The sequence below is a fragment of the Eleutherodactylus coqui genome, chromosome 3 (genome assembly GCF_035609145.1).
Source record: "Eleutherodactylus coqui strain aEleCoq1 chromosome 3, aEleCoq1.hap1, whole genome shotgun sequence".
NCBI lineage: Eukaryota > Metazoa > Chordata > Amphibia > Anura > Eleutherodactylidae > Eleutherodactylus > Eleutherodactylus coqui.
In genome coordinates, this window is record NC_089839.1 from 33270848 (window position 1) to 33288044 (window position 17197).

Consider the following 17197-nt stretch of genomic DNA (forward strand, 5'->3'; position numbering starts at 1 on the left):
TCTTTCATTTACGTAGTGCTAACATAATCTGAAGCGCTGTATGGAGATGAGGATAATGATCAGGGAGGGTAAACAAAAATCCCACCCCACCTCCCCATACCAAAAGTTTAGAGGATGTGTTCCTTTAAATTAATCCTGGACCCAGACCTCAGTGGGAAAAAAAGGAAGATTAGAACCAGAAGGCTTGGTGTTTGACCTTCCTGGAGGATATTGCCTACTGTGAGTTGCTATCTCTAGACCTGCGCTACTGCCAAATTAAAATAGTTCTTCGGTTTCTTCAACCTTTTACCTATTGGCTTTGTCAGCGCTGTTTCTTTAACCTCCACTGATATTTTTTTCCCTATCAATCAAAGAAGTAAAATGACAATCGCAGTTGGCCAAGTGGTTCCTGATGTTTCACACATCATAGAAATCAGTCTTTACAGCAGTCTTTAGAAAACCATTAGTGGAACATTCCAATGCAAACCACATTATGGCCACATTGGGCCTCGAACACGCAGCAGATCCTTGGGCACCAAGGCTGAACTTGGAGCTCATGAAGATTCTATCCAAAAAAGTCAAGAAATTCCAAGCTCTTTCCCAGGCCGCATGCACAATACAGTGACCAGGCCAATATCCTCCATGAATTTCCAATGCTCCACATACTCTAGATATCTGTGTGATCAAGCATCTGATGGATGTGCTAGGCAAAAAAAAGTGATCCATGGAGGCTCCACCTCACAATTTACGGGATCAAAGAATGTGCTGCTAATGTCTTGATGTCAGATGTCATGGGAAACCTTCAGAGGTCTTCTGCAACCCATGCATTGACAGGTCAGAGTTATTAGGCAGCCCAAGGGGACCTAAACAATTGGGTAAAAAGGTAAAGTCCCCTGGTGCAAGTGCTGAGTCATGACTGACCCCTAGGGTGATGTCAGATCATTACATATTCTTGGCAGACTGTCTTTTTTGCGGAGTGGTTTGTCATTGCCTTCCCCCAGTCATCTTTTACCCCCCAGCAAGCTGTGGGTACTCATTTTACCGACCTCTGGAGGACGGAAGGCTAAGTCAACCTTGAGCCGGCTACCTGAACCATGCGGGGTTTGGATTGAACTTGCAACCTTCTGGTCATGAGCGAGAGCCTAGGACTGCATTTCTTCTGTCTTAACACTGCACCACACTGTTAGTATTACTAGTGTGTGTGTGTGTGTGTGTGTGTATATGTGTATGTGTATATATATCTATATCTATATATATATATATATATATATATATATATATATATATATATATATAATCATCCCAAAACTCACATCTATTTTGACTGCAATCAACCCTTTCTTTGTTTCAGTGGCTTCTTGAGTTAATGGTAATTTATAAGTATACCAAGAAAGGGGCAATATGTAACTGGAAGAAGCTACCTTCATTCAAAAGGAAACTTACCAAGAAAAAGCCACCAAGCTACTATAATGTGTGGATAGCCGAAGAGACACAATGTAATTATTTCCTCTGAACTCCCTTTCACTCCGGTACCATAATATAAAAAAAGCAATCTAGAAGTCAGCTGTAGTATTTCTTTCATCTTAAGATCAGAGGGGGAGAAGGGACTTCTTATTTGTATACCACCAACGTATTCCACAGTGCTTTCAGGTAATTTATTTATGAGCTGGGTACTCCTTTTACCAACCTCGGAAGGATGAGTCAACCTTGGGTTGGCTATCTGAACCATGCAGGGATTGAACTTGCAACCTTCAGGTCGTGAGCAAGAGCTTAGGACTGCATACTTGCTGCAGGGGAGTGAAGCGGAGTTCAGCTCTCTCCCCCCCACTCCCCTCTGCAGCCCCCCGCTCACCCCCAGCACCCCCCGAATCTTTTCGCCCGAGTAGTCAGTTACACGGAAAAAGCGATGCTGAGTGCAAAACGCCCTAAAAGAGTACGTTCGCTCATCTCTAGATGTGAAGTTACAGATACAGTACGGTGTAAAGGTTTTAGGCAGGTGTGGGAAAAGGCTGCAAACTAAGAATTTTTTTTTAAAATAGAAGGCGTCTGATTGGCTCCAAATTAATTCTACCGCAGCACAACAACCCCAAACCTCCAACTATCTTCAGAGGAAAGAAGAACAAGGAGTCCTGGAAGTGATGATGTGATCTCACAGAGCCCCGATCTCACTTCATCCAGTCTGCCTGGGTAACCTAGAAGGATTTGAGCGAGCTACATCCACGAAAGATCTGTGCTTAGTTCTCCAAGATGTCTGGAACAACCTCCCTGCCGAGATCCATGAAAAACTGTGTGCAAGTTTACCTAGAAGAACTGATGTTGTTTTCAAGCCAAAGAGCGGTCACTAGAGATGAGCGAACGTACTCGGTTCGGGTGTTTTTGAACTCGAGCACCGCGTTTTTTGAGTAACTCACTACTCGGACGAAAAGATTCGGGGGGGCGGCGTGGTGGAGCCGGGGGTAGCAGTGGGGAATAGGGGGAAGCTCTCTTTCTTCCCCCACTCCCCTCTGCAACCCCCCGCTCACCACCGGCGCCCCCTGAATCTTTTCGTCCGAGTAGTGAGTTACTCAAAAAATGCGGTGCTCGAGTGCAAAAACACCCGAACCGAGTAGATTCGCTCATCTCTAGCGGTCACACCAAATACTGATGGGATTTAGATTTCTCTCTTCTTCGTTCACTTTGCATTTTGTTAATTGACAAACTATTAGCACTTCTGTTTTTGAAAGCGTTCTTACTTTGCAGCATTTTTTGCGCACCTGCCTAAAACGTTTGCAAGAAATCTGAAATGTAATCTGAAGAGCAACATTGAAGTCCTTGCCATGATGGCCAAGATCAGTCTACTAAATGGGAACGCTGGTGGATAATGGAATCCGGAGTCTGTCGTGTTTATTTCCAACCTGCGACTCTCCAGCTGTTGCTATACTACAACTCCTAACATGTCCTGACAGCCTCCAGAAGGTAACATTAGCCTGCGCCACAAAAAAAGGATTTTTTTTCTTCTGGCGGGGAATTCAAAAATCCCTGCTTCCTGGAAGCGCTGACTGTGATTGGCTGACGCTTAGCCAATCACAGCCAGCACTCGAATGGCAGTGAGTGAACCAATCACAGCCATTCATTGAGTGCTGGCTGTGATTGGCTAAGCGTCAGCCAATCGCTGCCAATGCTTCAAGGAGGCGGGGATTTTTGAATCCCTGGCCAGAAGAGGAGAAGATCACTGCTGGAGAGAAGATGCGGCCGGGCTGACAACGCGGGACAGGTGATGTATGAGTATTTTTTTTTTCTGCAGCCAGGGCTTAAATTTTAGCTTTGAGAGTAGGATTTCCTACTGTCAAAGTTGCATCGCATCGCACGAAAATCACGTTTTCATGTGATGCAGCAGAGAGGAAGGCTCCATAGGGAAACATGGACTACAAAACCTCACGAGTCGCGGGCATATAGCGGGACCCATTAGGGTTTTGTGTCATTTTGTAGCATGCTACAAAATATCACATGCGTGAAGGAACCCATAGGAAAGTATGGGCTTCACATACATGCGATTTGTAGCAATGCTACAAAATCGTGCGACTTTGTCGCCCTTGTGAAGGAGGCCTTAAGGAGACACAACACCCCTCCCAAGCCATATACACTGAATGGCGCAGCAAGTGACCCTCTGAGCTATGGGGCCCAGGGCTCCTGTGCTGGACCAGGGGGACATCTAGCCGGACAGTAGGGCTTCTTTTTTTTTACTCTTTGGAAACCTTTTTGAAGCATTTCCTATTAGACTAACTGTACAATTTGATTGGGATAAAGGACATCTTTAAAGGGGCAAATCCTCCTCCACAGAGGCGCCGAGCAGAGAAGGTCAGTTCTAGCTGCAGACTACCCAAGTGCCGTGTTTACTGTTTGTATGGCTGGCGCTATTGTTCGTTAAGGTCAGATACAAAGCATCTACTTAAGTATTGCACATGCTGCTTATATTTTGGCAATAAGCACGGCCTGAATGTTGAACGGATGAATAGTTATCTTTGCCAATATGGATACACACCCATTATGAAAACAGGTGTGTGAGATGTTCATGTCTGCATGCCAAGAGGAGTTAATCTAAGGAAATAGGATTAATGATTAAGAATCGGGTTTTGCTAATATAAAATTTGAAAGGGAAATTTTTTCTGGAAGTGATGAGCCAATATCGTGACAGTCGCTTGTTTCTGTATATTTAGTCAATGGGACGCTGTCCGCCGTGTTTGACTTGTGGATTAGTGCTGTCATTTTATGTATATGTTATTTGCTTCCTGCTAAAATGTCCATGCACAGTATATGAATACCCACTAATAATCGGATGTGTATGGGGGTCTTCTGAATGTCGACGTGGTGGAGCTGGGGGTAGCAGTGGGGAACAGGGGGGAGCTCTCTCTCTTTCCTCCCCCACTCCCCTCTGCAACCCCCGGCGCCCCCCGAATCTTTTTGCCCGAGTAGTCAGTTACTCGAAAAAAGCGGTGCTCGATTGCGAAATCGCCCTAAACGAGTACATTCGCTCATCTCTACAAACTGCATAAATCAGTAATCAGTAAAAGTGATTATAAGAAACATGCATTTATTTCCACTTCTCCCCCTGCCTCCTACAATGATCATTTTATTCTAAAATGCTGCTACAATTTGTCTCAAGACAGATCAGCTCACTGAGGGATCAGGTTAAATGCCACCCATAGAAATCTAGGGGAAAGGGGAGATGGAACAGCTGCAGAAGCAGAGACTCATAGAGAGAGGCTGTTGCTTAAGACTAATATGTTTTTTGGTTTTTTTTCTCCCATTTCAGCCAAGTGCTGCATTCACATCTACACTGCTCAGTACTGCTGTATAATATCCACCATGCTGTTGCTGATCAGGATGTGCTTCAGAAGGATAGGGGAGCAAGATGATCTCTGTGTGCTGTGTATGGGAGATGGCATAGCAGCTAGTCTACACCCAGTAGCTCAGTGAAAAATGAGAATTATAGGTGGAGCCTGCAGAGGGGAAAACTGTAGAAAAATTCCATATACAAGTCAAACATGTCATCACCTTTGAACCCCATAAACTGTTGTGTCTCAAAGGTGAGGGAATGGGGAGTCCAGGGAGCTGTGTTTCATACTCACTGGGTGCCCCGTTCCATCACTGTGCCCCTCGAATGTGGCATTCAGGCACAGCTCGACTCTTTTTTTTAAATGGGTCTGTGCATGCGCTCTCCCATCCATATGGGATAACCTGTGCATAGGGCTAAAACGGGTATTCCGGACTCCCCATACCTTTTAGCTTTGAGCCCCAGCAAGTCCAAATACCAGCTAATGGCCTTAGATACACAAGAATAAACATGAGGACATTTGGTCTCAGTTATTACTGTGATGATGTAGATTAGGTTCGGTTCACATCTCCAGTAAACATTTCCAATTTTCTGTTCCATCGTGGGAAACAATGGACACAAATGGCGCCTGGCAAACCCTTGTTATTGTACCACCAAAAAAGATGCAATCTGTGATGAAGTTGCTAAAGAAATCTCTTAATGGATTCCTATAATGCTCAGAGTTCTGGTTAGGAGACCCGCAGTTGGGACGGGACACACCTCCGTACTATGGATGCATAAAGTTGTCTGGAATATACTTGTGTGTTACACTGGCTTAAGTATGTATTATTTTAAAAAGATACCATCTGAATCGGCAATGTAGCCTTTATTACTAAGATTGGTGAAGGTCCCAGAGGTTAGACTTTAGGAGATGGAAATTCCCCTTTTAGCCCTATTTAGGGTGCATTCAGACGACCGTATATCGGCCGCTGGCCGATATACGTCGTCTCTCTCTGTAGGGGGTGGAGGGTGGAAGAGTCGGGAGCAGTGCTCTGAGCTCCTGCCTCCTCTCCACCCCTGCACTATTTTCAATGAGGAGAGGCGGGACCAAGGCGGGGCTAATTCCTGAAGCTTAGCCCTGCCCCATCCCGCCTCCTCTCATTGCAAATAGTGCAGAGGGGCGGAGAGGAGGCAGAGAGGGGACGGGAGCTCAGAGCACTGCTCCCGGCTCTTCCACCCTCCACCCCCTGCAGGGAGAGACGCCGTATATCGGCCAGCGGCCAATATACGGTCGTCTGAATCCGCCCTTAAAGCGACTCTCTGGTCCTTGACAGACAAAGATGGTTGCACCGCTTCTCTGACTACCTGATGCACACTGCATTAGTATATATCATTAGTATAAGACACTACACGCTGCTTTGATTGGTCAGTACTGCTCATGTGAGCAACGGTGTCTAAAACTACCGACATGGGTCAGGAAGGGTATAGTTTCTCCTTAAGGAGAGCACCAAGAAGGGTAGTGAGAAGATTTATAAGGCCAGTCATGCTCCTCTGGGAAATATGCAAATAGGGAAGATGGAACAATACCTCCGCAGCACCATTTATTGGAAGACAACATTCCTGCAAGTCAATATCAGTCCTTTTAGACCATGTCTCCAGTGACATCTTCTAGGCCCTTTCCTTAAGGAGAAATGATAACGTTCCTGGCCCACATCTATGGAACCCGTCTCATTAGCCAAGCTAGAAACCTACTGCACACTGATGAGTGGCAAGACCACCGAAACAGCTGTCTGTGTATGGTATTCTGGCTTGGTTTACAATTCCTGCAAGGCTTGTCTAAAAGGTTTGACATTAACTTGCAGGAATGCTGCCTTTCAATAGGTGGCGCTGCAGAGGCATTGTTCCATCTTTACTATTAGAACTACCGATGCATACTAATGCACAGTGTACATCTGGTAGCTAGAGAAATGGTGCGGCCATCTTCGTTTGCCAAGATCGGAGAGTTCCTTTAAGTGAATATCGGTGATCTGCATCACCAGCCACAGCCAATAGGCAAAGAATGGTGCTGGTTCTGAAAAAAAAAACAACCTTTTTTGAATCTCTTACAGCCCCTTTAAGACATTTATCCCACTGATATTCATGAAAATGTGATAGCGTGGTTTGAATAAGAGATACTCACTGCTTCTATTACCTTTTAATCCTCCCAAGAGCTACTGCTGTGTAGTAAAAGTAAGTCATTTGTAAACAGAGTGCCGAAATAAAAGCATTGTGCTTTGGGGGTGTATGTGAGTAAAATCCACCTATAACATTTTCCCAAGTCTAATTACACGCTATAAAATATGTATTAAACTAAATGATGGTTGTAATTAGTAAATCTCTTCAGGCAAATGCTCAGTACACATCTGTGAATATCCATATTGTGTAGATGAATGAGAGATGCTCCAGGCTGTACGCCATTGTAATATTCTTACTGGGATCAATTTGTTGTTCATTTCAACATAGGATCATTGATGATTATTGTTCAGAGGCTTAAAAGATACTATGAAGATGATCTGAATTCGCTAATTGCTTCCCCAAAAGGTCAAAAACACAGAAAATGCATGGATGTGCTACTTAATAAATTATTTTTGTACAGCAGTTCTTTTATTTAAAGTGTATTCGCATTTGCAGGTGAGTTTTCCGAATAAGCTGTCTTGTGTATTCATAGGGATAATACCATTTCAGGCCATTATATGTATCTTCCATGCAGTATTTCACCTGTTTTCCCATCTGCAGGCTCTATTTCTAATTCTCAGTCTTCCCTAAGCTGGTGGGTGTAGACTAGCTGCTATGATGTCTCCATACACTGCACACATAGGGGTGTAGAATCTCTTCTTCTCTACCTCTCTGAGCTGGTGCATGTAGACTGCTGCTATGATGTCTCCATACACTGTACGCATAGAGCAGGATATCTTCTCTATCTCTCAGACCTGGTGTGTGTAAACTGCTGCTATGATGTCTCCATACACTGCACACATAGGAGAGCAGGATCTCTTCTTCTCTATTTCTGAGCTGGTGGGTGTAGACTGCTGCTATGATGTCTCCATACACTGTACACATAGAGCAGGATATCTTCTCTGTCTCTCAGACCTGGTGCGTGTAAACTGCTCCTATGATATCTCCATACACTGCACACATAGGAGAGCAGGATCTCTTTTCTATCTTTGAACTGGTGCTTGTAGGCTGCTGCTATGATACATGCATACACAGCACAAATAGAGCTGGATATTTTCTATCTCACTGTAGCATACCTTCATAAGTAACAGCATCACGGAGGACACTATATGGCAGTGCTACTGAGCAATGCAAGTGTGAATACAGCACTGAGGTGAGATAAAATACTATTACCTGTAGTAGCATATATGTGTGAGTCTCTCTGCTTCTGTTTCCCTTTTGCGCCCTCCTCACTCCATAGACTTCTATGACCAACATGTTCTTGGTGTCTCTGTTACTAGAGATGGACTTCACTGGAAAACAGGCAGTGGACAGCAAATTAGAGGAAAGTAAACTCCTATCAGGCAGCACTTTAGAGTGATTTCTTAGCACAAAAGATTAATTTTAGGTTAATAAATTGATTTGCACTTTTGTTAGCTATCATATCAGCACAAGTTTGCTCACAGTGTATGTTATGGGAATAAATCATATTCCAGAAGATTTCACTGGTTTGCTCCAGATTGGTTATAATGAGAAGCTTCATGCATAAATATATGTATTTGAACTCACAGATACTCTCCGTAAGCCCACATACCCTTCTGCTTTAGTGAAATGAAGTACAATACAGATATACTGAATATGAGGCACCAATTACATGCATACCCCTCCCAACATCATAACAACTCATCATAGTATGTAATGACGCTGATGATTAGCATATGTTTACGCCCCAGGTGTATGTCGCTATGTGAACACGTAATTCCTATATACCCAAGTAGCATAAGGAATCCAGTACTTGAAATAAGAAGTTCCTCTCCTTGATAGCTAGCTCTGGGAAGATGCGGAGGAGTTAGCTTCAACTTGTACATACCAGGGTATAATATTGAACTTGTTAACTATTTAACTGCTAGCTGTTTCCTATGAAGGTGGATATATGAATATATATATATATATATATATATATATATATATATATATATATATATATATATATATATATATTTGCATAGGCTGATTTAAGAAACACATTTATATGATTATTACTGCAACATGTAGTGCCTATTTAAGAAGATGGGATAGCAATATATCTCAGATTGATTACGGCAATACACAGCATGCTTTGTGTTAGCATCTGTTAACATGTCCCTAATATATATCCCCTTTAAGGCCTCCGACACACTAGCGTATTTGGGGTTGTGGGCTGTCTCTGTTAATTCACAAGCAGCACACGGACCCATTATAGGTTGTGAACACTTTCTGATTTTGCTCATTCGTATGATTGTTCTCAGTAAGAGAAACCAGGTAATCTTGTAGATATTATACCTTATAATGGCTAACAAAAATACATGATGTTACAGCAAGCTTTCCAGTTCTTATCGACCCTTCGTCAGGCTAAAATGAAACTGGTTTGAATGGCACACAATTATAACATACAGATGCAGATGGGAGGGGGACACCCCTCTTGATCTAAATAAATGTTCACACAGAAATTTTAGACTTAAAATAACATCAATCTGAGCAAAGAGATAGATGCTCAATCAATCCACTGAGCTGAGGAATGTGACAGTTTTATATTGTCTCTTATCTCTACTTGAACTGCACATGGAGGAGGATGGTAACACTAGCCCTGCAGCACCACCTATTGGATTGCAACATTCTTAAAATTAATTTCTGAACTTTTATGAGAAAATAAAAAAACAGACAATGATTGGGAAGAGGACACCCATCTTGACCTCCTTCAGACCTTTCATATTCTTCACTTATGCAAGAATCCCAGGCTCAGATTCATTCCAATCTTGAGGGTATCAAACATGGCCATAAACTTATACTCCCAAATTCTTCTGTGACGCTATGACTCAAACCTTTTTTTTTCATATTACTCATTCATATAGAACATACATATTCCACTGCACTTTACAAAGATTGTCATGACTTACATTAGGCCTTGTCCTCATTGGGACTAATAACCTAAATTAGCTGTTATGTTTTTGAAGTGTAGGAGGAAGCTGGAGTATCTGGGGGAAAACCCACATAAGCATGGGAGGGCATACAAACCCCATACAGATTTGGGTCTGTATCCCAGTGCTGCAAGGCAACAGTACTAACCATTGAGTCACCAAGCTGCCCATAGTTATGCTTGTCTCAAAGATTAATCAATTGTTTGAAGGTATTTACACATACATAAACTGATATTTTAGAATCTACAGTTTACCAAACATAAGTTTCTCAAGGCCCCCCACCGCTGTCCAGGCCTGCCCAGAAATGCGTTGTCTTCTTTTATATCATAGAAGGTAGTCTCCCATTCATGATTGCCTAAATGAGTCAGAGTAGAGAACTGCTGAAAAGAATGGCTCATGCATAACAGGTACGAAACGTGACGTCGGTTATGGTGACTCTACACCAGTTCGGATGAACAAACAATGCTTTACTGAATGTACGATAAAGAATAATATGGCAAGAACATATAACAGTATTATGTGGATTCAATACAAAGAATTCACTTACATTCAATTTACGCTATAACTTGGCTCATACCCTACAAAGAGGGTGTCCTTAATATTATGGACACAATATAGAATTATCACAATTAGAGATGAGCGAGCATCAAAATGCTCGGGTGCTCGTTACTTGGGACGAACTTTTCGCGATGCTCGAGGGTTCGTTTCGAGTAACGAACCCCATTGAAGTCAATGGGCGACCCGAGCATTTTTGCATATCGCCGATGCTCGCTAAGGTTTTCATTTGTGAAAATCTGGGCAATTCAAGAAAGTGATGGGAACGACACAGAAACGGATAGGGCAGGCGAGGGGCTACATGTTGGGCTGCATCTCAAGTTCCCAGGTCCCACTATTAAGCCACAATAGCGGCAAGAGTGGGCCCCCCCCCACTGTCAGCATAAAGATCGTTCTCCTCTGCCATAGCTGTAACAGCTGTGGCAGAGAAGAACGATGTTAGCCCATTGAATTCAATGGAGCCGGCAATACAGCAGGTTCCACTGAAAGCAATGGGCTGCCGGCGATCGCAGGATGAATTGTCGGGAAGGGCTTAAATATATAAGCCCTTCCCTGCAATTCATCCAGAAATGTGTAAAAATAAAAATATATACCGGCGTATAAGGCGACGGGGCGTATAAGACGACCCCCCAACTGTCACCTTATACGCCGGGAATACAGCGGAGCAAAGAATAAAAATCATTACTCACTTCCCCCGGCGTTCTGCGGCGCTGCTGCAGGCTGTCGCTCCCTCCTGGTCCCCGGCAGAGCATTGCTTTCTGGACACAGGGCTTGATATCCCCGCCTCCAGAAAACACACGTGCCTTCAGCCAATCACAGCCATTCAATGACATCATTGTCGCCTTATACGCCGGTATATACGGTATATATTTTTATTATAACACACATTTCTGGATGAATTGCAGGGAAGGGCTTATATATTTAAGCCCTTCCCGACAATTCATCCCGCGATCGCCGTCAGCCCATTGTTTTTAGTGGAACCTGCTGTATTGCCGGCTCCATTGAATTCAATGGGCTAACATCGTTCTTCTCTGCCACAGCTGTTACAGCTGTGGCAGGGAAGAATGATTTGTCTTCTATATGTTCTCAATGGGGTCGGCGCTGCTGCCGCCGGCCCCATTGAGCGCATATAGAGAAGAGAACAGGAATCACAGATCTCACATAGGTGCGATCTGCGATTTCTATGGCCTAAGAAGGACCGTTGGGGTTCTTGAAGCCTAAAATCACTCCTAACACTTTCCCCATAGCAGCTCCGGCATCAACAGCACTTTCCCTGAACTATGTCAGAATGCATCTGTGGCGAGCCGCGGGAGGGAAGATTTTAATACTCGGGTGACACCTAATCTCGCCAGCCACTCACTGCAGGGGGGTGGTATAGGGCTTGAACGTCGCAGGGGGAAGTTGTAATGCCTTCCCTGTCTTTCTATTGGCCAGAAAAGCGCGCAAATTTCTCAGGGAAAAAAATGAAAGTAACTCGAACATCGCGTGGTACTCGTCTCGAGTAACGAGCATCTCGCACACCCTAATACTCGAACGAGTATCAAGCTCGGACGAGTATGCTCGCTCATCTCTAATCACAATCAATTAATGGTTTATAGCTCCATAGATGCAGGTTGGAAATAGGAGTCTCCTTTGAAGTAACTTAGTCTTCCAGTAACATTGGTTACCCAAATGACTAAATTTGCTAACTGTCCCCTGCACATAGTTTAGCCCAGTACCTTAGAGAAAGTTGTAGGGTGACAAAGTCAAAATAATCCAATTTACTGATGATGAGTGTGAATGATGGCATCGGAATTTGAATATCCGGATACTGGCTATCTATCTGCTCTTGCTGGAGGTCTCTCTCCCAGTCATGCCTCAGCACTTGGCGTCGGTAATTGCAGCTGATGTTTCCTAGGTGGTCAGCTGACCGCCCTATAGCACTTGCATTGCAACAACTGGGTAGCACCAATCCAGGAATCTAACTTGCTCTCCCTTTCTCTGGTACAGGAAAAGCCAGCTCGACAGTAGCACCAGGGCAGCTCACTCCTCACAAGGTTCTCTGCCAAAACTGCTGAGTCACACCAGAGCCTGGGATCAGCAGCTGCCTTTTATACCTAGCCAATCAGATGGCAGTTTAGATTCTGTTAATCCACAGCAGCAAATGTGAGCTCTCTGAAGGATCTAGCAGGAACATACGAGTTATATAAACTCCAGCAATCATATACATAGATATATATGTCTGGAGGAGAAAAAGCTTGGTTACTGTTGGGAATGCTAACCCACTAATCCATTGTTTTCGGGATGAGTAGTAAGCACCAACATTACACTACCTAATCTGCTGTGCACTTGTGTCACTGGTGAAAATAATGCTGGCATTATAGAGTACCTGTGAAGAGCAGTCAATAGTGCAGCAAAATTAAAGTGGTTTCCCAGTCAAATACTATTGATGACCTATCCTCAGGATTAGAGATGAGCGAACGTGCTCGGCCCCGCCCCTTTTTCGCCCGAGTACCGCGATTTTCGAGTACTTCCGTACTCGGGCGAAAAAATTCGGGGGGCGCCGTGGCGGCGCGGGGGGTTGCGGCGGGGAGTGGGGGGGAGAGGGAGAGAGAGAGGGCTCCCCCCTGTTCCCCGCTGCTACCCCCCGCACCGCCGCGCCTCTCCCCGCCCCCCGGCGCCCCCCGAATCTTTACGCACGAGTACAGAAGTACTCGAAAATGGCGGTACTCGGGTGCGTAAGTACTCATTACGAGTACGTTCGCTCATCTCTACTCAGGATCCATGATCATTGTGGGTCCGCTGCCCGGGATCCCTGGCAATTAGCTAATTGTCCGGCCCGTTTCATTTGCCTACATTGTGCTGCTGTATGTGAAAAACAAGCAAATGACTGACACCACCAAATTATTGTCTATAGAGCTGGCCGCACACTTCAAACACGTGACGTGCGCTAAACTAAGTAACAGATTGTGTACGATATACAGTAGCCACAACCGCAAAAAAATGTACATGAACATAAATCAAAATGGTCAAAATCTTTTATTTATACACCATAGAAACATCATTAAAACACTTAAAAAAGAAGTGTATTGCATCATGAAAGTACACCTTGAGGCCTCGGTCACACGACCGTTTTTTGGTCCGATCTGCAGACGCGCTTGCGATCGCCAGATCTATAGAGCAAATGCATCCCAATGGGATCGATCACATGTCCGCTTTTTATGCGGATGTGCGATCAATTATAGGACACAACGATTCGCAGAAAGCGCCTATCTGCGTATCGCTGTGTTCTATACATGCGCTCAATGGGGCCAGCGGCAGCAGCACCGACCCCATTGAGAACATATACCAAAGATCGTTCTCCTCTGCCACAGCTGTAACAGCTGTGGCAGAGGAGAACGATGTTCGCCCATTGAATTCAATGGAGCCGGCAATACAGCCGGCTCCATTGAAAGCAATGGGCCGCCGGCGAGTGCTGGATGAATTTTCGGGAAGGGCTTAAAAATATAAGCCCTTCCCTGAAAATCATCCTAAAATGTGTAAAAATAAAAAAAATGTATACTCACCTTGCCCCTGCAGCCGGAGTTCAGCTGCGTCCGGCCGGCAGTTCTCCTGAACTGTTCTGTGTAGTATTCAGCAGCCGGGGATTTAAAATCCCCGCCTGCTGAATAAGCTGCCTCTGATTGGTCACAGCCCTCACCAATCAGGGGCAGCTCTCACTCACCCATTCATGAATTCATGAATGGGTGAGTGCTGCCTCTGATTGGCTGAGCGCAGGGACCAATCAGAGGCAGCACTCACTCACCCATTCATGAATTCATGAATGGGTGAGTGAGAGCTGCCTCTGATTGGTGAGGGCTGTGACCAATCAGAGGCAGCTTATTCAGCAGGCGGGGATTTTAAATCCCCGGCTGCAGAATACTACAGAGAGCAGTTCAGGAGAACTGCCGGCCGGACGCGGCTGAACTCCGGCTGCAGGGGCAAGGTGAGTATACATTTTTTTTTTTTTTTTACACATTTTAGGATGATTTTCAGGGAAGGGCTTATATTTTTAAGCCCTTCCCGAAAATTCATCCCGCGCTCACCGGCAGCCCATTGCTTTCAATGGAGCCGGCTGTATTGCCAGCTCCATTGAATTTAATGGGCGAACATCGTTCTCCTCTGCCACAGCTGTGGCACAGCTGTGGCGGAGGATAGCGGGCAGTGCGGGGCGGTTTCACTGAAAACACTGCTAGGTGCAGCTTTTTTAGTGAATCGTCGGCCCCGGTCATGCGATATGCGGATGCGCATCCATTATGCAATCCGCAAATCGCAGGAAAAAACGCCCGTGTGACCGAGGCCTAAGGCCGAACATCCACTTGCGGCTTTAATTACGGAACCCGCGTGGGAGATCTGCAAATCAAAGCCGCCCATAGGGATGCATTAGCATCCGCAAACGATCTAAAAGCATGCAGATCGCATGCTGCCGGAGAAAATCGCATGCGCATTTTTTCTGCAGATCTCACGCGGACGGCTTCCATTGAAGTTAATGGAAGTCTTCCGATCTGCGGCACACCCGCAGCTGACACTGCGGATGTGCCGCGTGAAAGCAGGAGTTAAAAAAAAGGAAAAGAAATGTACTGTGTGTGTGCGCGCCACGCCGCCCGACGTGCCATGAGCGTCCGCGGTGCAGAAGAAAGAAGATCTGGTCGTGGACGGATGACATCGGCTCCTGACAGGTAAGAAACAGTCCATGGCTGCGGGCACAGGTGGATTTCGTGCGTGCAAGTGGACATTGGGCCTAGTGCATGCAACTTCCTGCATCATCTCCAAAACTAACAAGACGTAAAGAAGGCAAAACACACTGTATAAACAAAACAAGACAAACGAGCAATTCGCAAATATGTAGCTATATGCATGATATGTGTAAAAGGCTTTTATAAAAGGGTTTTCTGAGATTTTTTATTAACCATAAAATCCTGCTCCATCTGTCATAAGAGATGAAATAGTCATATATTCACCTCTCCCGCTGTGTCCCGCGCTGCCACTTCGGGTCTCCCCTTTGATGTCAGGTTGACAGGCTTCCCCAGACCGTTTACGGGACGACAGAGACGCTACAACCAATGACAGAGCTCAGTGATCGAGGCTGAGCTCTGTCATTGGCTGCAGAGTCTGTGATGTTCAGAAAGTTGACCAGATTTTCCCAGGGTCAAAGCAGGACAGAGGGGTGTGGTCAGGGGGCGGGGCTTATCACAACATATGATTTTACCTCCGTCATTATAAAAAGCACAGGCCGGTTCAAAAAAGACAGGGAGCAGATTCTGCATCCAAAAAACAGTCAAAATCTGTACCATTGGATCCGCAGCTGATTTCATACTATGTGGGTTCCCCCTCACCTCCTCTGTAAGCTTCCCGCTGTCAGCGCTCCCTGGCGACTGGGTGAGAGATGCAGGGAGAAGTGAATATATGATGGTTTTATAGCACGGGTACATGGATATTATGCCAAAAAAAAAATATCCCAGAAATCCCCTTAAGCACAAAACAATACATCAGGCAACATCCTAATAGACAGGGAATCATTTCCCAGTAATTCATAGGGATGAAGTGAGAGAAGCCCAACTGCATCCCTAACTGTTGTGGCTTCCTCAGGGGTACCTAAGCAAAAAAAAAAAATGCTTCCACAATAACCATATTTCTTATTTACATGGGATGTGGGTGTTAGAACCTGTCCAACGCCGCTTTCACATCTGCGCTGGAACCATCATTCGGAGGTTCCTGCGCAGATCCGGCACAAAATGGCAAAAGAAAAAGTGCCTTTCCATCCGGTAAAATGCAGCTGGCAGAAACCAAATGGACCCAATATAGCCAATGGGATCTGTTCGGGGCTGCTCGGTTCCGTCTTAAGACAAACCTATTCGGGCAGGGGATTCCCCTTTCCTGCTCTTATAACAGAACCCCCCAAGTGCAGATGTGAAAGCAGCCTAAGGTCAGGCTCACAGGAACGGGTCAGATTCAACATGCAAGAGGCCGGCCGGTGACCCTGAGTCCGCAGCAAAATAAAGCATGTTGTGATTTTACTTCCGTTCATGGAATACGCAATTTGTATCTGCGAATGTGAAGGAAAAATCTAAATTACATAACTTTCAATGCCTGCATTTTGCCGCTGATCCTCCATGCATATGCCGATTGCGGATTCCTCAATTAGAATCTGTTTGTGTGAGACCCCCCTAAGATGCTGCACTTGCTCACAATGTGTCTTGCTCTTTTAAAGCGCTTTTAAAGCACCCGTTGGCTATAGTGTCCCGATTATTCTGTAAAGCGCTGGCCATTATTTGACACAGACTTAAAGGGGTTGTCCCGCAAAAGCAAGTGGGGGTATACACTTCTGTATGGCCATATTAATGCACTTTGTAATATACATCGTGCATTAATTATGAGCCATACAGAAGTTATTCCCTTACCTGCTCCGTTGCTAGCGTCCCCGTCTGCATGGTGCCGTCTAATCTTCAGCGTCTAATCGCCCGATTAGATGCGCTTGCGCAGTCCGGTCTTCTCCCTTCTGAATGGGGCCGCTCGTGCCGGAGAGCGGCTCCTCGTAGCTCCGCCCCGTCACGTGTGCCGATTCCAGCCAATCAGGAGGCTGGAATCGGCAATGGACCGCACAGAAGACCTGCGGTCCACCGAGGGTGAAGATCCCGGCGGCCATCTTCACAAGGTAAGTCAGAAGTCGCCGGAGCGCGGGGATTCGGGTAAGTACTGGACG